The sequence below is a fragment of the Falco rusticolus genome, chromosome 5 (assembly GCF_015220075.1).
Source record: "Falco rusticolus isolate bFalRus1 chromosome 5, bFalRus1.pri, whole genome shotgun sequence".
Taxonomy (NCBI): Eukaryota; Metazoa; Chordata; class Aves; order Falconiformes; family Falconidae; genus Falco; species Falco rusticolus.
Genome location: NC_051191.1, coordinates 15,665,399 through 15,690,184, shown reverse-complemented (window position 1 = coordinate 15,690,184; position 24,786 = coordinate 15,665,399). Strand labels below are relative to the sequence as shown.

The 24,786-nt window shown below is 40.8% G+C and overlaps 1 protein-coding gene and 2 long non-coding RNA genes across 4 annotated transcripts in view; 1 reads left to right on the top strand and 2 right to left on the bottom strand.

Moving 5' to 3' along the window:
• Window positions 1-10,433, bottom strand: part of LOC119147975 — a 64,459-nt gene extending 54,026 nt beyond the window's left edge. Inside the window, exons 1-2 of the long non-coding RNA XR_005104257.1 lie at window positions 9,998-10,433; window positions 9,756-9,822 (exon numbers count right to left, since the gene is read on the bottom strand). This is a non-coding gene — a long non-coding RNA (uncharacterized LOC119147975). The remainder of the gene's footprint in view (window positions 1-9,755; window positions 9,823-9,997) is intronic.
• On the bottom strand, window positions 424-9,719 carry LOC119147973. Of its 2 annotated transcripts, none has more exons than XR_005104254.1 (2): window positions 7,781-9,719; window positions 424-7,658 (listed from the first exon to the last, which is right to left on the bottom strand). It is a non-coding gene; the product is annotated as an uncharacterized LOC119147973 (long non-coding RNA). The 2 variants fall into 2 exon arrangements; XR_005104255.1 differs by having other exon boundaries at window positions 7,898-9,719.
• A 642-nt stretch (window positions 10,434-11,075) lies between the features above and the next one.
• The window catches only part of KMT2E (lysine methyltransferase 2E (inactive)), a 62,593-nt gene continuing 48,882 nt past the window's right edge, over window positions 11,076-24,786 (top strand). Inside the window, 2 exon segments of the mRNA XM_037387415.1 lie at window positions 11,076-11,681; window positions 19,221-19,280. The gene's annotated coding sequence lies outside the window, so the exon portion shown is untranslated.

The window sequence follows — 24,786 nt, the reverse complement described above, 5'->3', positions numbered from 1 at the left end:
AATGTATCAGACATGAGTTCCCAACAGGAAGGAAGTTATAGTTAAATATAAGTCCAATCTGTGTTTCCCTCCACAAGCTCCATAAAATGAATGGAAAAAAAACTAGGCTCACAACCATGTGCTGCATCCTACAAGTGCTTGAAATAGGGATGTTATTCACATACAGAAGATCCCCCTCTAAAGTGGTCTTTCAGAACTCTGCAGTTAAATATGCCTCTGTTTTCATCATTTCTATGATCTACCCTAGACATAACCTTGAGCTACTTAGAAGTTGTCTGCTATTCAAGAACTACAGGTTAGGCCTGCTTATTTTCCAACCAAGACAGCCAAATTTCAGTCAGGTTTCCTTCTCACAGTCCATCCTTTTGCTGCAGCTAGGGGCAGGACCTCTCATGATAATGTACTTGATTCAGGATTCCCCGCCCCGCCCCCCCCCCCAACTTTTTTTTTTTTTTTTAAGTGAAGAACAGCTTAGAAAACCTGCAAATGCTGATGAGAATACTTATCTAGGAACCATCCTCCAGTTCACATCCAGAATACACCCTTTGCTTCAAGCCATCTATTCCTTGATCCCTGACCCTGAAGATCTACAGTTACTTCTGGAGGCCTCAATCATCCCCCCTTTGGTCACCTGTAATTGCAAGCATGGTCATTCACATATATTGATATTCTGTGTTTTGACTGGTTTAGTTCACATATACTGAAGAACAGTTATTGAAACAGACTAAATGGATCTCAGGTACGTTATGAAGTTTGTTTACACAAGAATGTATTTAACACTTTTTCTTGCCACAGTTAGAAAGGCCAGGAGTCCCCTTCGACCATTTTCAGTTGAGCATTAAGTATTTGATACTGAGGGAATTTCAAAAAAGCTATTCCAAGTCAGACATGCTCCTGCTTAATGGGGCTCAAAAAACTATTTTTTAAAAAAATCAAAGCTTACATTAACACTTGTGTAAGGGAAAAGCAAATGTGTTTAACAAAGCATCTCATCTTTATTTTCCATATGACACTTACAAGATTTTGGCTTATGAGCTACAGTAAAAGTGTTTCTAAGCTGTAAAGAAATCTTTCCTTCACTCCAGTGCACACAACTTGGAATGTCCAAAATTCAGATTCTACCAAGAACCTTAGATAATCACATAAAAGAAAAAAAAAGGTCTACTGGACCTACCTTTTTGGTCACCCAGTTCAGTTTTCTTTTTGCTCTTTTATGGCTTACTACTGTAGTGGGGACTGATGATGCAGAACGGTAAAGAGTACCAATCCCAAAGCAATACTTATTCTTGCATCATGTAAGAAAAACCCACTACCTGTTTTAAACTGTTACTTCAGACATCCCTTAAACACTTCAGATTTGAAATACAGAATGGCTTTTGAGCAGCTGTGAAGCTGAAATATCCAGGACTGCAACATGCTATTTCTAGAAAGATGCAACAGATGTTTTACACTTGTTAATATGTACATCCTGTTCTAAACAGGATGTAGAGTTTACTTGTACTGAGTGCAATCAACATGTAATTGTTGCTCAAGAACATTCAAGCAAGAAGAGGAGGCACCCAGAGCAAGATACTTCCTCTTAAATACATCAGCTGTCTACATGAAAAAAAATCCAAGCTTTATGCAGCATCTACAGACATGCACAAGCACCTTCCAGCAAGTCACTTGAGATAGCAGCATTTGTAGACTGCTCAATCTCTGCCTACTTGTGAAATGCCATTTACAAAATACATTAAAAGAACTGAGGACTAGTCACATGTGACATTTAAGACATAAACCTATAGTTCTGATCAGACAAGGTAAAGGCAGAGCCATCAAACTGAACAGAAGAGGACACAAGTGTATTAGTGTTCCTGCTAGGTTACAGAAGTGTGTGGAGTTAAGTTGTTTTTTTTTTTTTTTTTGTTTTAAACAAGGAAACAGTTCTAGAACATGTTGTAGTATCACTGCACTATTGAAATTAAAGGGTGTGTTTAAGCAAACAGACTTAAACAAGAGATCAAGTGCAGAAGGTATCATACCCTTCAAAGGGATTACCTTGCTTTGGTAACTGTAGGATGGAGTTACAACAGGTCCAATACTAAGTTCTCCCCCCTCATGTAAGCACTAACACTTGGCCTACAAAGCAAAATTTAGATAGCTGCTCTTTGCCTTGGTATCTGTTAACTACGCCAATTTATTTAAATGGGAATAGTATTATTAAGCAGTCATACCACTGAAACAGAACACAAACCAATTTGGCTAACAGCTGCACTTCCAAGGACAGTATCTGTAATGCACAATCTGCAGGAAAGCACAGAGGAGCAGCGTGCCTGTTCTAGGAAAAAACATCACACAAAAAAACCCAAAAGACCCTGCTATGCCAACTCATACAAGTAGCACAGCCTTAGCCACAGCCTTCAGGGTACAGTCCCAATAATGCTTTGAAACAATGATTCCCTCCCATTGATTAGGTCTACACTAGCAACTGCAGTGGTTCAGGAGTCAGTCAGTCTCTTGAAAAAGCTAAGACGTATGCTGATTTTTCACTGTACAATTCATCATACAGCAGCACAATTTTTTTCTTCCTATTCACAGTACTTAGCCCAGTTTGAAATATCCCTGCCTGTCAGTTTTAAAAGACAAACAAAACCAAGTCTAAAAACTTCATTAGTATTCTTTACTTTTGCCCAAAGCTACATAATATATATTCTCTGAAGCAGTCCTTCAGTTTTGGAATTCTCTCCCTAGTATAGCAAGAGTACGTTAACACCCATATTCAGTGTTTGTATTTCAGGCCTAGTCTGAAGCGCGTGATCTTGAACACATGAACAAAAAGCCTTAAAATACTAGTCCTACTTACATACAGAACCCAGCTGCATTTTTGTGCAACCTTCCAATGTCAGTGGAAATTCGTGGGGAAAAAAATAAATCACACAATTGTAGTAAATAGGTTACTGCAAATCAGTAGCAAGTCATTAAACAAAGGCACTATGCTTAAGATACACCAGGAGAGATATCAAAGCATTCCAGCTCTCAACTCTTCTTGTACTCCATCAAGTGAAACAAAGCAGATGCTTTCACACTAGCAATCAGGATTCCTATTAAAGTGACTAGTCTGTCAAGCACCACAGACCTGTATCTTTTATGGTCTATCAAGCTAAGGACTCAATAGCCGACTGCTGCTACTTCCTAGTCATTTCCCCTCCCCAGGAGAAGTCAGTGCAGATTCAACTTCACTATCTCTGAAGAGGAGACAAGTTCAAAAATTGCTGTTAGCTGTACCCAGACACTGTGGCTCCTACATAAAAGTATAGTCTTCCCTATGCTTGTGCAGAGATAGGAGACAGAAGTGTTTCTCAGAAACAGTTTAAAAATAGGATCTGACAGCTGCCCAGCATGCCTTTATAAGCTTATGAGCTTGCTCCAGCATATGAATGCTGGGGTAACAGAACACAGCTTTGGAGATGAATTCAAAGTGCAGCAACCCTCTGATAAAAGCAATAGTTTCATTTTGAGAAAAGTAGGCTTGTAAATCAGGATAGCTATGACGATGACATTAACATGCTCTTATAAAGTTTTCTAATTAGAAAGCCCATAGTTCTTCTAGATGGAATTTGAGACAACTAACCATGTCTCAGCAAACAGAACTACATCAAGCAACTTATCATCAGCCCAGCAACACTGGGTCACAAACACCATGACCCAAAATGAAGCAGCACAACCGTTACAGTTTAGCACTTACTAGGGAATAAAGCTGGTAAAAGACCCCTTAGGTTAGAGGCTAAATTACTATCTCAGTCTCACAACTAGCTACAGTCTCACAGTCTCTTCAGGGGATTGCTCTGCCTGCACTAATAAAGCAGCACAGCTCTGCACCTCCAGTTTTGGGGTTGTTTTGTTGTTGTTTCAAACTTCACATAAATTTGGGGAATCACATGACAATCATCCAACCTGATAAGGAAAGGCAGGGACATGGGAAGCAAGGAAAAGAGGGAGTTTAGCCCAGGAATTAGTGACAGCTCTTCAGCTGAAGTTCTGCTTGTGCCCTCCCCACTAATTTTGACACACCCAGACCTACCACACAGGGTAGTTGTGAACTTGTATCTGGTTGGTCTATAGCAACTGTACTGCTATACTGCACTGGATTGAGCAGCTATCAAAGATCTGTACTTGTGACAACCAACAGGACAGAAAGGCAGGTACTAATTTCTGTCGATCAGATACTAAGAACTGAACTCCACTAATACAAAGCTTCATTAGTTACCAATCTACCGAAGTTTGCAGCAAACAAACCCGTTATTGTTGCCAGCGGTACTCAATGTCAGAAAGCTACCCATTCCGGGTATACCATTCTATTGCCAGATTTCTGAAACTGTTTGAGCCCTAATACGCCACATTGAGGACTACGGCAGTGAAGCCTTTCAAGACAGGAAACACTACTGCACTCAAAACTGCACTTCTACTTTTAAGTACAAACTACCGTATGACTGCGCATCATTAACAAACCACCAGACAGTGCTCCCATACTTAAATTTTCTGAACTCCTGTGGTTATTTGTTGAGCCTGTGATTGTTCCCTACTCCATTAAAAAGCTCCCTCCAGACAAGTCACAACAGTAAGTTTCAGCACAGATAAGCGCTGGACAAAAGAGGTTCCTTAATAACCACACAAACAGAGCAGCTGAAGGTGTTTTTTGTTTCCAAGCTTACAAGCAACACAACTACCTGTTTTCTCTGTAGCAGGACCACCTCCAGCTGCCATTCCAGGATGCTGGAGCCCACAATTCAGTAACTTCCTGACTCTGACACAGCACAACTCTCAAACTAGAATTATTTCTCCCCATTTTCTTCCTGGAGATCCTCAAGAACCACCATTTGTCTGCATCTTAGCACTGATGGAGGAACCATTCACCTGCCAGTTATTTCCAGCATCTTCATCAAAGAACTGTTATTGACAGGCCTTCAGGGCTAGTGGTGTATTACGATCAAGTCAGTCACAGTATTACCTCACTTAGGAGAGTAACTACACAGCTTAATGCTGCTCTTCAAAGTAGCCAGAAGTTCAGAGACTCTACTTCAAAAAACAAGGTCATGCTAGACGGAGAAAACAAACCACTGCCCCACTTCACTACACAAAGGTCATACCAGTGAGCTGGACTTGGTGCAAATTCCCACTAATCCTGGGATTAGTAGGGCACACAACAGCTTTAAACTTGCTCCTATAAGTGAGGAACTCAACTGTTAAGAATTGTAGAACCAGCCAATAACTTGTTCTCCTTCTGGAGAAAAACCTTACTAGTTCAAACTTTTCCAGAGAAGCTACTCATAACACAAAGGCTGAAGTACTGTGCAAAGGAAGTTCCTGTCCTGTCCTGCTGCTCAAGCCTTGAACAGCCTTTACACATCCAGGTGGATAAATTAATCAGTCACTGCACCTGCTCTTATACTACATGCAAATAATGCATATTCATTTGACTAGTGACCACTGTGCCCAAAGGTGGTTGTTTTTTGGTTTTTTGTTTTATTTTATCTTAAGATTAGCTCAGAACTCATGAAGTAAAAGTAATTATTCACTCAATACCCCCCAATTGCTACATTATCAGCCACTTCTGGAAGAAGCCAGCCTATTCAAGTCTTACCCTGTTCCAATAAAATAAGCTCCTTGAAGTCCAAAATCCTGTGAACACTTAACTAGGCTACAGTTGAGAAGAAACAGCGTTTCACTTCTTTTTGTAGGCTAGTATTTCAGTGAATATGAAGTGATCTTGCCACGTACAACTGTAGGTTAATCTAGCGGTGCCTTACATACTCTTAAATTAAGTTTCAAACTTTCAGTGCTGGACTCCTTAAGCAGCAATTTTGGCTGCACTAGCCAAGTGCCTTAAGAGTTGCCTCTCAAAATTCCCTAAGAACTGCATCTCTGCTGAGAAAATGCACACCTAATTTCACTAAAGGTTAAAACCTGCACACCTCCATTCTCCCTGCAGGTGCTTCTTCCTACTCCTGTTCAAGCAGGAGTGCTTGTGAAGCCACATAATGAACATTCACATTAGAAAACCATCCATTACAACTATGCTTATGCTAGATCCATTCTTCTCTTCCCATGTGATCCCACACACCATTAAAAAAGGTGTGGTGCCACAGCAAGAATGAACAGCTAGGAATAGGTGCAGGATCATCTTTCAGCATGAGCTACCACCTCAACTGTTTAAACTATGGCATTAATGCATACTCAGATCTATTACACTGTTCGTATCACCCTCCTTTCTCCCCTGAATACCCTTGAACTCCTGTCAGTCCCTTCATAAGGCTGAAGGTAAACAACAGTGTTTAAATAACAGGTCTTAGCATAGGCACAGACCACATGCACAGACAGGCCATCACGGCAGGTTAAAACCACAAGTCTAACTGCTGGAGAACATTCAGCCAATTGAAGTACCCTTATTAAAAGGAAAGAATTATAGTTCAGTAGAAATTGTTTCTCTCTGTGGTATCTACCATAAAAACAAGCTACCTGCCTGGTTTTTACCCAGTCTCCCTCTCCTACAGCTCCTTTCCTTCCCCCCGCCTTCTAGATGAAGGCATAGTCTGCACCAGACCGGCCTCTGGACAAATCCCCTTACGTGAAGTTTCTGTCTCAAAGTAGTTAGCCCGTTTGTTTTTTCACTCATCTCCTGCAGCAGAACTAATTCAGAATGCATCAGACATTGTTTGAGACTGCACTACAACACTGCTGCAACTACTGCTTCTTTGAAGGTAACCGCTTCCCTGAGAACAGCTAGTAAAACAATCTTGAACAGGCAAACAATAAAGTATTACGTGCTCATTAAAACTTGCCTTCATTGCTACAGCTTCATAAAATCAGAGACAACTCAAGTGCTGCTGCAATAAGCTACCACTTACACAGAGAACTTCTACAGCAGGTCACTTGGTTTTCAAGAAAAAAAATAGTATTAACATGAACTACCTAAAAGGGTGCTTTAAGAATTAAAAGCTCTAGCTGTCACAGTTAAGCTTCTGATTTCCAGGTATTATATATAAACTACTCTGTAACATAAGCATTTGAACTGCTCCCCTGTAGGGAGGTAGGCAACTACTCCCCATTTTGTATAATACATGCCTAAATGCAAGTACTAATAAAATAGGAATGTTTTTTTCCAGATCTTTAGTTTGAACTAACATTCTTCATTTAACACATCTTCAAGGAATTATTTACAACATCAGGTCCCAAATAAATCTGATCTGTATCAAAAGAACCATTGTACGCTGAAAGCCACTCTGGAAGCTTCCATTACAAAGGGAGTATTTATTTACTTTGTGTCATACTATGCCTACACAAAAAGAATCAATAATCCAGTCACTTAAATGTTTGGTCACCAAACCAACTGCCTCCTTCTAACACCATTTCCAGTAACTCACGACCTGTTGGACTCAAGAATCCTGCTCTCTATAGTAGTCTGCACAGAAGAAAATTGGTTGGTGTGATACTCAGCTGACAGCCACCATGTGACACTCCAAAAGCCAGGGGGAGGCAGGGGGGGATCCTGTTCTTTTGGGAAGCAGAGCTTATATCCTAAAAGCTAGGCTCACATGAGACTCCAAACTTTCAATAACTCCACACTGTGTCATCCTTAATTAGCATCTCCTCCATTTCTTTCCTGGTATCCTTTATATAACCTACAAGGGAAAAATGTAGCACTATTAGATGCTTCCAATCCTGTTCTTCTACCCCTCTCTGCTCCCCCCCAACCACACAGATGCCCTGCAGGCTGTATCTGCAACCAATATGGACTACTTACAGTAGTTCCCAAGTCCCCAGTCAGTTCTTATGTAATGACTCCACCCCACCATATTACTTATGTAACACATATTAAGTAGCGTCGATTATATAGGAATCTTCTATATTAGTCATATACCCAGTTACTTTCATTCCAGTAGTTCTCACACAACATATTCACCAAATACTCAAGTTTTATTCCCCACCAGGTCACCACTGTGGGGGGAGAAGAAAAAAATATTCACATCTCTCTGGGAACAGACTAAGAACAGTGTGTTACGAAACTTCTAAATGGAACAAGCCATCACACTTAAAGCATCAGCAATTTTAACTGTTAATTTGTTCGTTGGGTAAGATGCAGAGGCTAAATTTACACCCTGCCACACAAGAACATGTGAACTAGCACTGAATTGCTCTGAAAACACGAGAACCCCACCCAAACAGTAACACCAGTTGCAGTCCTTGAAGAAAACAAAAAAGCGTTAGGATTGGAAAATACACATTTTTCACTTCCCCGTAACAGAAGACTGAAATAAAAAAAAACCCAGAGAATGTATCTGCCAAGCTTCCAAGCCTACCCAGACCTGTGTGACAAATTCATTTTCCAATGAACCTCTGAAAGACATCGGGGCATATTCACCATATTCACATCCCATAGTTTTCATTTGTACCACGTATATATACTTACATCGTGGTGTTAAGACACAGGCCACCCGCGGCCTAACCTTGTCATACACACGTTACCCCACAGAAAAGCTGCTCAAGCCCTACAACAGGATCCAACAACGTACAAATAAAAGCATATCGATCCATTTTTCCGTAACGAAGCTCTGTTCAAATAGAATAAAATTATTAATAGCTTCCAGATTTTTCCCTCCGGCCCCCCACCCCGGCAAAACAACACTAGAAAGGCGACGACCTCCTCATCAGAGCAACTCCGCATAAGCCTGTACGTTTTCGCCAGCTGTTTTAATGAGGTCATTTAAACATCGCCGAAACCGACTCTTTGCACAATTCCGGGGAACCTAACTTACAGGTAACAGGGCTCTCGTACACGAGGAGGGGAAGCCGAGCGAGAGCGGGTGGCATTTACGTTAGTAGGGCCGGCCGCCGCGGGGGCCCGGCGCAGAGCCGCGCACCGCCTGCTCCCACGCTCGGGCGGAGCGAGTGGGCGCCCGGGGGAACTTTCCCTTGCGATGGGTAAAGCCTTACGCAAAGAGGGGGCGGAATGGAAAGCTTCCCCCGAGAGCAGCTACACCCTGGAGAGGGGTGGAGAATGAGGAAAGAAGCGAGAACCTTCCTCGGCGGCAGCTACACCCTCGTGCAGAAGGTTAATGGGGGAAGGGAAATGGGAACCAACGCGGCACCGACGGCACAGTGCGGGGAGGAGGGGGTGGGAAGCACGGACTCTCCCGGGCCGCCGCCGCCGCCTCAGCCAGCTTGGTCTGCAGCCAAACCCCACAAGAATGCAACGCGGTCACATGACCTCCGGCGGACGTGCAACTCCCTTCCCTCTCCAGGGAGACCCTGCGCCATCTTGTACTGACGCAGTTACAAAAGCAAGCACGAGTTGCTCTTCTCCCGCTCCTCTCCTCACAACCCCGGCACTGTTTGGGAAGGAGAAGCCAAGGCCTGGTCCTGCTTTCCTTTTCACCGACTCTTCAAGGATCCCCCGCCCGTGAAGTCCTCCCTCTCGCTGGGATCATGGCGCCCGTTTTCTCCCTTTGCACCAGCCTCCCCCGGCAGCTCCCCAACCCAGCCCAGCTGCGGCTGCCCCTGCTGCAGGATGATGTCAGCGTCAGCCAATCAGGGCGCGCCGGGCAAGCCCGGCCAGCCCGGCTATTGGCTCCCGCGCAGCTCCCTCCCCCCTCCTGACTCAGTCGCCGCCGCGGTTCGTTGCGGGGCCGCAGCCAAGGCACAAGTGGGGGGAGGGGAATAGGAGGGGAAGAAAAAAAAAAAAAAAAAAACCTACACAAAAAACCGACAACCAAACCCACCAAGACGGCAGCCGCCATTTCGCGCAATAACAGGCAGAACCCGAGCGAGCAGCCCCAGCCAAGCGCCCTAAGGAGAGAGAGAAAGAAACAAGAGACACACGCACAGAAGAGTTAGACAGGAAAAAATACCCATAGACTCCGCCGTGGTCACAAGACGTTTAATCGCCCCCCTCCTCCCTCAGACTCAATGCCCCGTTACAGCCGCCTCCTCTGCGTCCAACCAGCTAGCGGATTCCCTTCACCTCGGCTCCCTCCTGCCGCAGCAGCAGCTCTTTAGAGCCCCAAACTCTCTCTGCCCAAGGTGTGGGGGACGCTAGTCTATGGCGCTGCTGCTAACTGCTTCTCCGGTCACCCGATTGTGGCGGCTCCATCGAGGCAGGGTAAGAGCTGCCAGCCCAGCTTTTATCTGGTGCCCCGAGTTTGCGCACTGAAGGAGGCTCGCTCAGCCCCTGGTGGGCGTCGAATGAAACCCCAGCCGCCGCCTCCCCTCCCTCAATCAGCCATATCGCTGGAGGGGCTGAAGCCGGGCAGGGGAGGCAGGGCGGTGTGCGGGCTGAGCAGGAGCTGGGAGGGGACATGGTGGAAGGAAGAGGAGGCCGGTACAAACGGCAGAGGCTGCGTCTGCCTTGAAACACTGCGCGAGCTTTGCCAGCTCCCGCTGGTCCGGACAAAAGCAGACCGTACCTGCTCCCCAAGTGCCGTTCCCTAAAGGGGAAACTCCCTTTAGTTCTTCTAAACTAAGAGGAGCTCGTTCACTGCTCGTCTCGTTCCCGGCAGAAAAGAAACGCCTTCAGTTAGTGCTGTCCCACTCGCTTTAAGAAAAAACGCTGTCTCCCACTTGCCTTATACGAGCCCTAAAACGCCTTGGGGAAGCTTCTCAGCCTCGAGTGCCTTACTGGCAGCAGAGGTTCAGTCAAAACCTCCACGTTGCCCTGAACGGGTCTCAGGCACAGCTCCCACTCCCGTTTCTTCCCCGCCCCTCAAGTAAGGTCCTCTGCTTGTGCTAGACCCGGCGGGTCTACCCGGCTTTTTTTGCCTGCTTTGTGGCAAAAATTTATCCCTCAGGCTGAGATTCATAAAGAACAGGTATGCTGAGAGTAACGCCGGCCGCGAGGAGGAGGCCGAGGCGGCGGGGGGGGCAGCCGGGGAGGGAATTTTGGCGTGTTTGCCTCAGAGGATGCAGTTCTGAGTCAGACATCCTCCCGCCCGCGTTTGGTCCCGCAACAGCCTGGGACGGAGCCCCTGCCCCTCCCCCGCGGTCTGCGCCTCCGGGGCTGCGCATCGCCCCCGGCAGCAGCCCCAGCTGCAGCCGCCCCTCCTCCGCTGCCCTACTTCTCTCCACACCTCCTCACAGCCCCCCTGTCCAGCCCCTGCCGCAGTCTGGTGTCTCGGCCGCGCCCAGACCCGAGCCGTTCAGTGTAACGTGCAAAGCGCTGTTGCAAAATGGACACTGAGGGCTCGGCGGGCGCAGACTGCGCTCCCAGCCCGTAAGCAAAATGGCGGCTGTTTGGCTTCGCCTTGGTAACCCTGCCCCTGCCAGGCGGGGCGGGTGAGCCCCGTGCAGTGGGAGGGAGGGGAGAGCGGACGCCATTTTCCCAGAGAGAGGCAGTGACATAGAAGGGAGCGTAGGAGGCTGAAAGGAGGGAGACACGGGAGCAGCGGTGGCAGCGGGGTTTGTACATAGGTCCCAAGGCAAAGGCGCTTCCGAGCTGGTCCTTGTAGGGTTCTGCGCGCTGAGTTAGGTTTGGGGGGAGGGGGGGGTCTTCTTTCCTTTCTTTCCCTTTTCTTTCTTTTACCAGAAGCCTGCTGAGGGTTGAGTCCTGCCTAGGGTAGGAATATCCGCAGTGGGGCTGTTGCATTGTTTTGGTTGGGATAGAGAAGGGGCTCAGCCGAGGGGTCCTGCTGCTTGGCCTGTGACCATTACAGGTGAGTCTTCGGTTATTACCAGCGTATTCTGCTGTGGGTGCTGTGGGGAGGGGGGTGGCAGAAGGGGAGTGAAATGCGACGGGAACGTCTCATTACCCTCGGTGCGAGTATAACTCCTTCCCACCCTGAAATGCGTTTAAATTCTGTTTAAGTTGTCTTGAATTTGTTTTTCCTTTTGTGGGGTTTGGTTAAAAAATGGCAGGCTGTCGCTATATCTTGTGAATATGGCGGGTTACTGTAACTGGAGGAGCTGAGGAGAATTTTTTGGCAGTTACGCCAGATTTATGCATTATGCTTGGAAAAAGAGCCAAAAGGGGCTATTATGTGACAACGTACAGTTCCTTAGACTGGTGGTTTTCAGAAGGGGTTTGTGTGTTACTGGGACTGCGTATTGAGTTTTATGAAGCTTAGGGAAATCTATTCTTTTCCTCCATCCTGTGTATTTTTGCTTTGTGGTACTAAAATGGCTCGTTATAGGCCTAATCTCTCTGCCTTCCACACCCCCGCCTCCTTTCCTCCCTCCCTGCTAATACCTCTGCTTCGTGGTGTAACCTGGACGAACGGAAAGCAGTCCTGAAGAGTTTGTGCCAATTTAAAAGGGGATCATTCTCTCCACCCCCTTTCTTGAGGGTGTAAGTAGTTATATTGGTGCATCCCTTTCTTGCTTTAGTTTCTGCAGCCAGTGTTCGTGTTCCTTGGGTGGCATATTTCATTCTCAAATAAATAAAGATCGGTGGGGTAGACCCTATTGCTGTAGACATGGGGGGGGGGAGGGAAACAAACGGTTCACTGTGTAGTACTAAATAGGGTAGAGAAACATAATATAGCTTGATTATAAAGGTCCTGTATTCCCCCATACTCAGCCATTAGGGAATGTGCGGTGGCTAAAAGCCCTGAGGTCCCTAAAACGGTACATACTGCGTGTCTTTAAAAGCAGAAGTTTTGTGCTGCATCTAGATTTAGGAATGTTTTAGTCTGTTTATTTACAGTACCTTAAAGGAATAATAACGAAACGTTTTTGTTACTCAGGGCTCAGATCAGAGAAAAGCAAGATATACCCATGGCTGTACTTGTAATGCATGATTAATTGATTATTATCACTATACTTTTAAAGTTACTTTTCAAAAAATGTGGAGCAAATTTTTTAATTTCCCTCTTTTGTCCTTTAGAGATTCTAAAAATGGCGGCCTCAGGCTGATGTTGTGGTAATCTAATCAGCTCGGGTCCTCCACACCCCATGCAGTGCGTTTGTCTGCAGCGTATTAGAGTCTTACTATGTTTAAATGAAAAGACTGTTCCCTTCAAATAACGTACAAAACATCTCTTGACTTTACTGCGATTTAAAAATGCTGTGTTCCAGCTGATTAATTTTATTGGTTATGTGTGTGAAAGGCAAGTGAACGAGACCACTCTTGTCGGGGAAAAGGGGGGTGGAAAGAGGCAACAGACTCAAGCAGCTTCTTTGAGGGGTGTGTTTAGGTTGCTGTAAGGTAATATGTATGTCGGTTTAATAATTAGGAAAACCCCCTGCGTTTGTGATGGGTACTGTACTTCTGTCCATCCTATTAACGACATAAACCCGGTAATATTTATCAAAGATCACTAAAACAGCCAAGTTCTTTGTGGAATCACATTTGTGAACATCAAGTTCACCTTCCAGGAAATACCTCTGCTGGGCATCAGGGTAGTAATTCCATGTATTTATAGTTTGAGAATGCTAAAAGAATTTAATACTTGCAGATATAATGCATGCGAATTTATAACCTGTTACTTTATTAAGATGTGGAATTTCTTCTGTCACCATGTGATCTTGGTATTACATTTTTTCTTCAATTTATTTTGTATATTGCTGTATGAATTGTATATGTGGTGATACACATACAAATACTGAGGGAAAGTGCGGTGCCTAACCTCTAATTTTTTTCCTAATTGAAATATGAACCTTTTAGTATCACCACTATAAATATGTTTGAGTGGGGGGAAGGGAGGTCACAAGGATTTATTATTTGGTAGTTGGTGTAGTGTACTCTGATACAAACTGTGGAGGCTACAGACTCTGTGGTTTAAGCAACAACAACAAAATAGTAATTTTTCACTTTTTTGTTTTTGATGCCTGTCTTTAATCTTGTCCTTGGTTTAACGAGGTATGAATTCCTGTGCTAGTATAGCTTTGGAACCTTCTGGATTTAAACAATCAAAAGTGAGGTATTGAAGTGGCAAAACTGTCTGCAATCTCTAAAGAATTTTAATTTAGGTAGCATTTAGAAGCACCAATACATGGTTTAAGGTATACCTGAAGTTGAACAATGAGATAGTAAAACATTTAGTGTGTTGTTAATGCATGCCTTTCATGTGTTTTGAGGCCAAAGGCTGAGTGATTCCAACCACCAAGTGATGCGTTAATAGTCCAGTATTGCATGCTTCCATCATACCTTCCTTATTTATATAGATTTGATATTTTTAATAAACCATGTCTTACTCTGTATATTTAAAAGTACCTGAATAAGATTCGAAAGAATGTATGTATAGGCCTTTCGGGAAATGTTTTCCTTTTGTTCTCTAGGTTTAAAGCTTCTGTTCTTGTGAGTAATTTTTTTAACGTTACGACTTAGAGGGCTACACAGTTCTGCAGTCGAACTTTATGGCCTCAGTCATGTTCTCAAGCAGGCATCTGATTCAAGATGAAAATTAAAAAAAAATTGTACACTTAACAAAAAACATAGGGTGGGTGGGTGTGAAATAAACACAAAGATTGAAATATTCAAAATTTTCAGCTTATCTTAAAGATTACAAATTTTATGCATGAAGAGTCTGGAATTTTGAGATTTTCCGGAGTTGCCCATGTATGAGTTGTAGTGAGTCATTTTGCCTTTGTGACTCAGTTTCTCCATTTATAAAAACAGATTTGTGATTTAAGGAGACAATGTTACAAAGAAAAATTTGTATTTAACTCCATTGATGTTGATATGTTGAAGTATATTCATGAAAAATGAAATGTCCCCTACAGATTAATGAACACCTCTTGATAGAGGGAAGATTTGAAATCTGAATTGCCTTTTTTTTTTCTTTTTTTTCAAGAGGCATTTCTGATTTACAAACGTTGTGTTACAAATGCACTGTAATTTGTAGACTGTAGTTCTAAAACCGTTTATGTATCTTCAGGCTTTCCATATCTGAAGGAAAAAAAATCTGCTTAACTGTCACTTAGCCTTTTGGGTGAGCTTTTTTGCCATCTGGGAAATTTCGGAGGGGAAATAATACAGGCTTTTTAGACTATATCTAGGGGAAGTTTCTCTTAGCAGTAAAATTCAGATTACTTTTAGGAGTTGCATTATCTCATGTCTTTGGTAAAGTTTTAGCACACAACTCTTTATTCTGTTGGAAAGCATAAGAAATGCAGAAATGGGTGTCATACTGAAGGCTGTAGTGTCTCTCTAGTCCTGATCTCAGTTTGATTTAAGGACAGTCTTTCTTTGTGTGCATGCTAATAATTATTTTATATGTGGACTTGGGTGAGTCTATTTAAGTCCTAAGTTAAGGATTATTTGTGGGACTCAGTTAAGGAGTGGTGTACGTAATTGTGAAATTGTGGCATTGTTCTAAATAGATTAATGTAAATAAAGGCTTAATGAAAGTATTGTGCTGTTTTTGTCTAACATTCTAACAAAATTGAATGAGGGGATGTAGAGCGGAGAAGATAAAAAATATAAAAACCAATTCAGACTTCTAGAGAGATCCTAAAGAAGTCCATCTATGTTATTGGCCTAGTGACTTCCATACAAATGAGCATTTGTGAATCTCAAAAGCAAATTTTGTTGGACAGTGTTTTTGGAACAGGTACAGTGCATAAATGTTTCCACTGTGCAAACAGTAGTTTTGATTTATTGCTAAGAATGGAAGTTAAGGCATCTCTGGTTTAAAAAAAAAATTACCTTATGTATAATGTGGATTAAGGAAAAGAAGAAAGATTTTTTTTTATTATTCCGAATTCTGGATTATTTGAAATGCTAATTGTAGTGGGTTTTTTGAATGGTGCAAGATGAATATTTCTAACTACATCAGTGTTCACATTTTCTTATTAACCAAAGAATCATACCCACAGAAGTTAACCTAATTTTTCTGAGGATTCAAAATTCTGCTGATGGTCTTCATACTACAAAGCCCCCCTGCTATAGTTGTGTTCAAAGACAAAACTGTTGTTACCTTTAAGGAATAACAAACAAGTTATTTAAAAGAAACCTTGTCAAGGTTTCATATACTTACTGGGAAGCACTGAGATTATTTTTCTTTCCTCTTACAAATCTCGATGTGGTATTAATGAAACAGCCAAGATTTTAAGCTGTGCTGTTTGTTGAAAGGTTTTAATAATGAAGGTTATCTGTAAACATTTGAGGACCGTTTTGTTGTAAAACATATATATTTTTAAAAATACTTAAGTGCTTTATTTTTTTAAATTAAAATATTTAAGAACTATGGTAAGTCACAGTGTCTGCTCAAGTTAAGATTTTTAAAAGTACAGATGAAGAATATGTTGAAATAGCACACAGTGCATCTGTGCAAGTAGGATGTGTTTGTTAGTTTTGCATATTTTATTGAAAGAGTGCTAGCTCTCCTTTCATGTGAAAGTTCTTACACTGCTTAGATGGAGATGCAGGGTTGTAAAACAGCCTCATTTACAGAACTGCTGGTCCTTTGCAAGCCTCACCTAAGTGTAGGAATGCCAAAATAGTATTGTTCCTAGTTTTAGAATTTAATTTTAAGTTAACATTTGTCAGTAGGGGTAGATAATAAAATGTCGTAGTGCAAGCTGAGGTTTAAAGAAGCTTTTAAAAATTTTATTCTCATTTGTAGTTTTGTGTATTGTTTTATGCCGTTGTAGTCTAGCTAATCATTCACCTTTATGTCTTTATCTCAAAAATAAGTTGTCATCAAGTTGAAAGACAAGATGATAAGACTAGGATTTTAATGACACTATTGTACCTTATAGTACATTTTAAGAAGGAGGACCTATAATTGGTTGCCCATTGGTTATTGTATTATTCATAGAAATTAATATCCTGTGTTCATGAAGTGAGAATTTTAAATTTATACAGAACAGCAGGTTTGAATCTTACCCTGAGGAGCTTCAAATATTTTAGTCAGTTTGGTGTTCATTACTCTCTAAGTCTCCTTACTTGACTAGGTCTAAAGATACTTTTTTCTTTAACAGTGGGTGATGCTCTTAACTTGCCTTGAGTAGTCAAAATGAGCTAACTCCTAATTGTTACGGTTGTAATGGGGCTGTGTTTAAAACTGTATCACAAGACAGATGATATTCCAAGTCTAGACAGCTAATCCTATTTTAACCATTTGTTTAAAGACAGTTTTCCAATGTTTTTAGTAGATTCTACTTAAACTGAAGGTGAAGACCTGAGAATTACAGCAATTTATTTATAACTTTTGAGGAAGGTATAGAGAGATCATACCTCTCATTTAGTTTCCAAACCTATTGTTCTATAACTGTGAAGGAAATGTGAATATATATATGTGATAAACAATACAGTAGTTATTTTACTAGTTATAAGGATAAAGTTCCTCCCTCAGATGCTTTACCAAGTGACATAGCTAATTGCTCTTTGCTTGGGGTAGAAACTCTTGATGTGAATCTTGGTCTTTAATTGCAGGGTTTTCATGAATGACTAGTGTTTTCTAAATTCTGTTCATTCTCCACTGTCTCTTTCCAATCATATCTTCTGTACTGGAAGACAAATAAAATACAAACTGCATCTTCCCGCTCCCCCCCCACCCGCGTCCACCTGCATCTGTGTGGCAGTAGTATTGAAAGTTAAAAGCTGTGTTTTGTGCTTCTATTGCTGGGCAGACCATCATTGTTTTTGTGTTTATTTTAAGATTATCTATTTCATATCTTTGTTTTTGCAATTAAGAATACATACTGAGATACCCTTGGAAAGCACAGAAGTACAGTTACAAATGCATGGAATGTAAATTTCTTAATACAAATCAGTCAATATAGTTTTGCAAGATAATTGCAATTGAAATGTTTTTTTGTTTTCTTCAAAGTAGGAAAGGTCTTTTGATACTTAAACTTCTGTACTTTTTGGCTGTCCTTGAACATGACATAGTCCCCTCCATCTGTTCCCTCACCCTTTCTTGCACTCTTCCTCCCAAAATTTTAGTAAAGAGCATTGAAATACTGCCAGGTTGTTACCAAGAAGTACAGTCCAGGTTGAACTGTGATTAAAATTATGTAAAAAAGTTCTAACTGCTAGAAAGTCTCTGTTTGAAAGGGTGCAACTTTCTGACTTGCTTTTGTTTTGATTCCTGGGCGTAAGTGTAACAATTAAGTGAATGTCTACAAACTGCTTCTACAAGTAAAAGTAGAAGCACTGCTGTACAGTTCATGTAAGTCAAATGATAAAATGGGGAACTAGGCTTTGGAATCTACCTAAGTAGAAACATAACAAAATAAAAATTTGCTTAGCTGAAATGTCAGACTTCAAATAAGTCAAAAGAATATACTTCTTATGTGGCAGGTACCTAATAATTATAGTAGAGTCCTAAGTCTTATTAAGCAGCATAGAAAAAAAAAACTATTTTATTTGATGTCATGAAGCCACCAAATGTTTAGGCAGTTGAAGGCAATACCAATGTGTATTTGTAGCCAGATGCTCCAGTTCCGCTTTTCCCCCCCAGCCAAGCCTTACTACTTCTCCAGAGGAATTTTGGGCCTTAGAATTTAGACTTTCCAGTGGCAGAAGTACCATATGACACACTGTTAAATTTAATAAAAAAATAAATAAACCCTTACAGTTGCAGACATAACTTAGAGAGTACTCTTTGTATTTTGAAATGTTTGTCAAGAATAATGACTTAAAGTAATGGGTGTGAATAATGTTTTCTTGGAGAATAATTGGTAAGTTGCATACAGGCATTTTGTGTAAATTTAACCAACAGTTATTTACCACTTTCTGATAGATGGAGAAAAAAGTTTGCAATAAAACATCTGATAGAAAAAAGTGACTTAAAGCCAAGATCTGTTTATTGGTGAATTACTTCATTTGTTTCCTTAACCTTTGAATTCCTATTTAAAGGAATTTTAGGTCTTGCAGTGATACAGTGTAACACGGTAATGCTAGGTAGCTGATGCATACTTAAAGTTACAAACAATACTGCTATCAAAAAGTAATTTTTTCTCTTTGCTCTTCTTCATTTGCTACGCCTGTATTTTAGAATTCCTTGATTCTCCAGCTGAAATAATTGGTAATTTTTGAATGGATAGGCCTTTTTGTTTGTGGTATATTTTAAGAAGTATGGCAGGTGTTCAGTAAACATAGAGACATCAAGTAATTGGCAGTTAATTTTCAGGTTTGGGGGTTGATTTCTGTAAATATAAAACCCAAAATCTGGAAATGTATTTTTCTCTATAACTCTGCTTACTGCTTCTTTGATAGATTTCTGTTCAATAAGCTAATCTTTACTCTTTCTGTAAGTGCATTTACTTTTATTTCTTTCTACCACTCATTCTTTTTCTATTCCTAGTCTCATACTTTGTCTAACTTCCACTGAGAGAAGAAAAGGAGGAGTGAAGAGAGAGAAGAGGTAAGGGGAAATCTTCCATGTTCTAACGGGATGGCATAAATATTTGAGGAAGAGAAATCGCTTTCTGTGCTTTCTATCACTTCTTCAGCAATACGCAAAAGCAGCACTCTTGGACCAGATAGTAAAGGGAAGATAGCCTATGGCCGGTGGAAACTACCTCTTCCGTGTGGCAGAAACTTGGTTGGCTGACAGACTGTTCCTAGGTTTATACTTAAAAGGGCAGCTTGCTTTCCAATGACTGGAGTTGGTGTAATGCATATAATGAGCTGTACTGAAGAACTGATACATACATGGTAGGAACTCAAGTTTTTTACACATGAATCTTGGATACCATGGAGGAGGCAGGTTTTTTTCTTCTTTGTTCCAGATCCCAAACTTGAGACCAATTCATGAAGTTTGGCTGTCATTCCAAACATGCCTGAGGTCTTTGTTGAATGTAAAGCCCCGTATTTATTGTATTGGAATGTTCATAAGTATGCTGATGAACTCCTTATTTCACCATGCTTGTTCTTACTCTATCTTGGCACTAGACTAAAAGCAAAGTAGGAGGAGGAGCCTTACCCGGTAGTAGTTTGGCTGTAATAGCACCGTTTCTTAAGTAAGTTGGTCTAATGATCACTAGGTGTCTCTCAGTACAACTGATAACTTAAAAACCAAAAATTTGATGGTTAGGAACTTGGTATCCTTGAGATTTCTGAAGCTTAATGAAAATCCAAAAGGGGATGGAAAGGGGCAGCTATGACTAGTATGCTGGGAGAAGTAGGGAGAGGAAGCGTAATGATTTAGCCATTACCTGTTGTGTGTGTAACTCCAAACCAGCTGTAACAGGTACTTTTTTTTTCTTTTTTTTTTGGCTGGTTGGCAGGGCACCTAAAAAGTAGGTGAGATCGACCTGACTACTGACAATGTGTAGGTCAGTGTGGATGGCATAGGAGGTTATTGAGGGGCTTATAAGGCCAGGACCAGTTAATACTGTGATGGGGAGGAAGATACTGCTATGAGAAGGATATAGAGAATATTAGGTCAGTGGGAATGTTTGGGCACAAACTCAAAACACTTAGGAAACCAGATTTCTTTGAGTAAGGTATTTCTTCTGTGTGATTTGCAGGAGTTAGTCATTACTGAGTCCTAATTTGTGTATTATATTTGAGTATGCCTACTCTGTCTTATTTTACCTATTACCTTTTTTTGTCTTGGCACAAATTTGAAGTAGACTGCTAACTTACCTGTTAGGTTACCATAGAGAGCCTCAAACAGTAGCCAAGGTCTGAATTTGGACTCATAGTTTATGTTTCTAAGCCTGCATACTTACACCACTGCAGTTGCAGTATGAACATTTGGAAGTTGGATATCCCTCCTAATCACTTAGCAAAATCTATACCATGGTGCAGCATGCTGGGGGAAACAGAGAAGGAACTTCCTTGTGGGTAATATTAGTCATTTATTCATGTATTCTGCTTCTAGGTCTGATTAAGGATGTGTTATCTCCTTAGAAACAGCCAGTAATACATAAATACTCAGATTATTTTGATACATGTTTTTATGCCGCATGTGTATGCTACATACATTTACTCCGGATTTGTGTGTAGATACATACATATATGCATATACACACATGTGTGTGCACAGAGTAGTACACTATTGGAAGGATATCTAGAGTATATCATTAAAATGTCAGTTTGTATCCCTAGTTCTCCAGATAACCTAACTGTTGTATAGAGAAGATGAGAGTGGTTAGAGCAGTAGTGGAAAGCAAAAGTTTACCAAAACACATAGGGTTTTTTTTTAGTAAGATCTTATTAGTGTTTTCTTCTCCCTGTAAACCCCCTCCTCCAATTAAAACCAAATTTTTTAAAAAAAGTAAAAAAAAGAAAATAGTAGGCAGGGAAGCCAAGTAGGAAAGCTCAGTTTGTTGGCTCTACGGTAGGTCAGGACAGCAGTTTTCACACTGGATTTGTGGACTATAACACACAGCATTTTTACTTAGAAGTTTCTCCTGTATAATAGTACCAGAGCATAGGTGTTACCAACTTCTCTTAGGTATGCTCTTGTGGATTTCTTTGTGGGAACGGTGTTTCCCATGACCACAAGTTAAAATTGTTGGCCTGTAAATCTGAAGGAAGGCATGACAAGAATTGCTTTTGTTAACGATTGCAAAATGTGTATACACATATGATGTAATCGGGGGGGGGGGGGGGAGAAGAATGTTTAGATTGATTGCATGCTCAGTAAATGGCAATTTATGCATAAAGATGTTTTTAAGCATTTGTCCTCTAAATTCTATTTCTCCCTTTTTCCAATGTATGTAGTAGACTTGGTGTGTTTCAATTTTAAGATACATAGCTGTGTTCCTGCATGCTGTATTGAGTACCAGCACTTCAAACATGCTTTTATGCACTTCCCCTTATAAAGAAAGCATTTTTAAAGGGGAAGGAAGGCATCAGCACACCTTGTAGACTGTTCTTCCTGGTGTGGTAAGGAAATTGGATGGAATGCTACCTGTTGGTCATCTGTATTACCTGAGATGACTTGTATAATACAACAACTAATGCCAAGTTCAGCAGGAATCAGCAGAGGTCTGAAAGCAGTAGTATGATCTTGGAAGTCTTTGCATCTTGCCTGAAAGACCCTGTTGAGATGTGAGACTCTAGTTACTAACTTCAGAATGATCCTGTGGAGCTGACAGGGACCCACAGTAGCATGAATTTTCTATTGGGAGCAAACAAAAGCTGGGGTTTTGGTTTGAGCTTAGTGCTGTGTGAGTACAGATAGATTGCTGTTACATTCAAATTGAAGTTACAACGAGATTAGCATGATGTGCTGGTTGAACTGAAAGGTCTTGCTTGACTCAAGACTGTCATGTGACTGGTTTTTGTATTTTACGTCTTAATCATTTTTATCTGTAAATCTGATGACTCTTCTCTATCATTCCTCTTCCTTGCTCCACGCACAAGTGGAAAATTGCCTGTACAGATCACTTTCTTTCAGCAGTTTCATCTGTTTTGTTCCAGCAAGCTTCAAGTTAATTCCCTTGGATTTGTACACATCCGTTAAAAATGAATCATTATGTGTACTGTGTGTATTCTGATACTTAAATATTGCTCCAGGAAATTGTTACTAATTTTTTTCTTTTATTTAAAGGATGTGAGGCAGTGGGTTAATCAGTACTCTTACTTTAGCAAAAGAGAGCTGCTTCTGTACTTTTGCTCAGGGGAAATAAGCTCTGCTTAAACATGGGTTGAACTGCCTGTTTCTCCATAAGTTGGGAAACACAGGCTGTAACTTTTCAGATGTTCAAGAGTGCTAATTATTCTCAGGTGTTTCAGTTACTCAGTTTACTAAATATGGGTAAATTATCACTTTCACCTTTTACATATTTTGTGGTATATTTAAAGTTACATTTTTTTTTCTATTAAGGAAAGACAGTTGGCATTTGTACATAGGTTAGAAGGTTTGATTAATTTTTTTACCTCATATGTATTTTGTATGTAGACTTTGTGAAGATGCAGAGCAAGCACACTATAGAGATGGTAATTTGGTTAATGTGATTAATCCTTCTGCAGTGACATTAGCAAAGGACTTTGAGGTAAAGTTGCATGCATCAGTATAAAATCTAAATAATTTTTTAATCATAAACCAGCACTGTTTCCTCTCATTAAACACACAGAATTACAGGCTAATCTAATTATAATTAGATTTTTCTTTCTTAAATTTTTGCTCTGGGAGGGCCTGGTAATCCTCTCTGCAGAGGCATTCTGTGATGAAAGCCCCAAGTCTTGAAACATCTAAACTATGTAACTACTTTCCCCCCTGCTCCCCCCCCCCCTCCTCACGTTGTAATTGTCAGTGGGTGGTGACCAATGGAGGCAATTGCTAGATAAAAAATACTGAAGAACTTCAGGTGTATACTGAGGTAATAAACAGGAACAAAAATACTATTTTTTTTAATACTTAGTGATGTGAGAAACTTGAACTGATTTAGCGATCAGCTTACTAAAATTAGTGTAGTGTTTTGTTTATGTGGAACATTCTTAGATTCGAGCTAGGAAATAATTCAGTTGTAAGCTTAATTCATGATTTCACTGAGGTCCCTCTGTAAATCGGAAAACAAGTGTTGTATTGCACGTAGTTTGAATTCTGTTCCTTTTTGTAGTGGATTTTTCCCCCCCCCCCGACTTCTAAATACTTTTTGTCTTTAGTACCTATCACATGACAACAGAATCTGGAAATTGATTTATAGGGAAGGAAAGACAAGGAGCAGTGACACTGTGTGAAAGGCTGTCAGATGTACTAAGAATACTAACAACAGATTTCATTGATTTCCCCCCCCCCCCCCCCCCCCTCCCCAGCCCTTTGGTTTTTTAGCATTAGGGATAAATGTGGATTAAAAAAAAACCAACCCAAGCCAAACAAAATCCCACCACCTTGTTACAGTAAGTATGTCATATTATCATATTAATTTCTTTTCAGGATTTCTTTTATGATTAAGGCAAAAAATTTGTTACTGGTGCTGCCACCATCTCTTATCTTTGATTTTTGTGAAAAGTTTTTTATCTGTGCACCCAGATAAGAGCTTTAGTGTTCTTACACATATAGCATAGGTTGTAGCAGGATACTTAATCCTATTTAATATTCCCTCTCCTTTCTTGAAAAAGATTAAACGTCTTGCAGAGGTGAGCTACCAGTATAGCACGTAACTATGTGAGTTGTACCTTTCCCAGTACAGCAAGTGCTGTTCGGTTTCTTCTCGTTTGAAAAACATACTTCATGATTAATAAAAGTAAAGGTAAGTTGCAGTTCTCTGATCAGATTTAGATCCTTACTTTCTGTTTGAATCTAAGTACTGGGATCCCAGTTTCTGAATCTGTAAAAGAAAAGGCAAGTAAAATTAGTTAAATGCTTTTTTAAAAAAATACTTTCCTACCTGAGAAAAAAGTCGAAAGATGCAAAATATTACATGGAAAATGCCGTGGAAGAATTTATCTGGACTCTTGACACTTAGAGGATGATTGATAGCTGGGGTTATGAAATCTTGTTGGAGTCATCTGAACAGTTTGGCTAGACTTCAAGTTCTTATTTTTCAAGTGTAGTTTCTGTCTGGGTGATCTGTCATCTCCTTGTTTTCTGAAACTGTTCTGTATAGCTTTTGATGGTCTTAGAAGAAGCAGGTGGAAGGAGAGAAAAAAAGACATGCTGATAAAGTAGACTTGGGTGTTCTTTTTTGCCAGCATTTGATCATAGCAACTGGATTTAGTTTTGAATGTTTGGACCCTGTAGGATTAGGTTAAAAAATACAGATTTAGTTTAAGATTACCCATTTACCTTCTGATTTAAGAGTTGAGCCCTCTATATATTTTTTATTTCCTTCCTCTGTGTACCAGTGAAAAAGTTTTTAATTCTGCTGTCAAAATTTGATCTTACAAGGATGACAGAAAGGAAATGTAGTCTTTGTTAGACCACAGAATAATGTTGTGTAAGTGGAATACCTCAGGAATAATATGCAAGT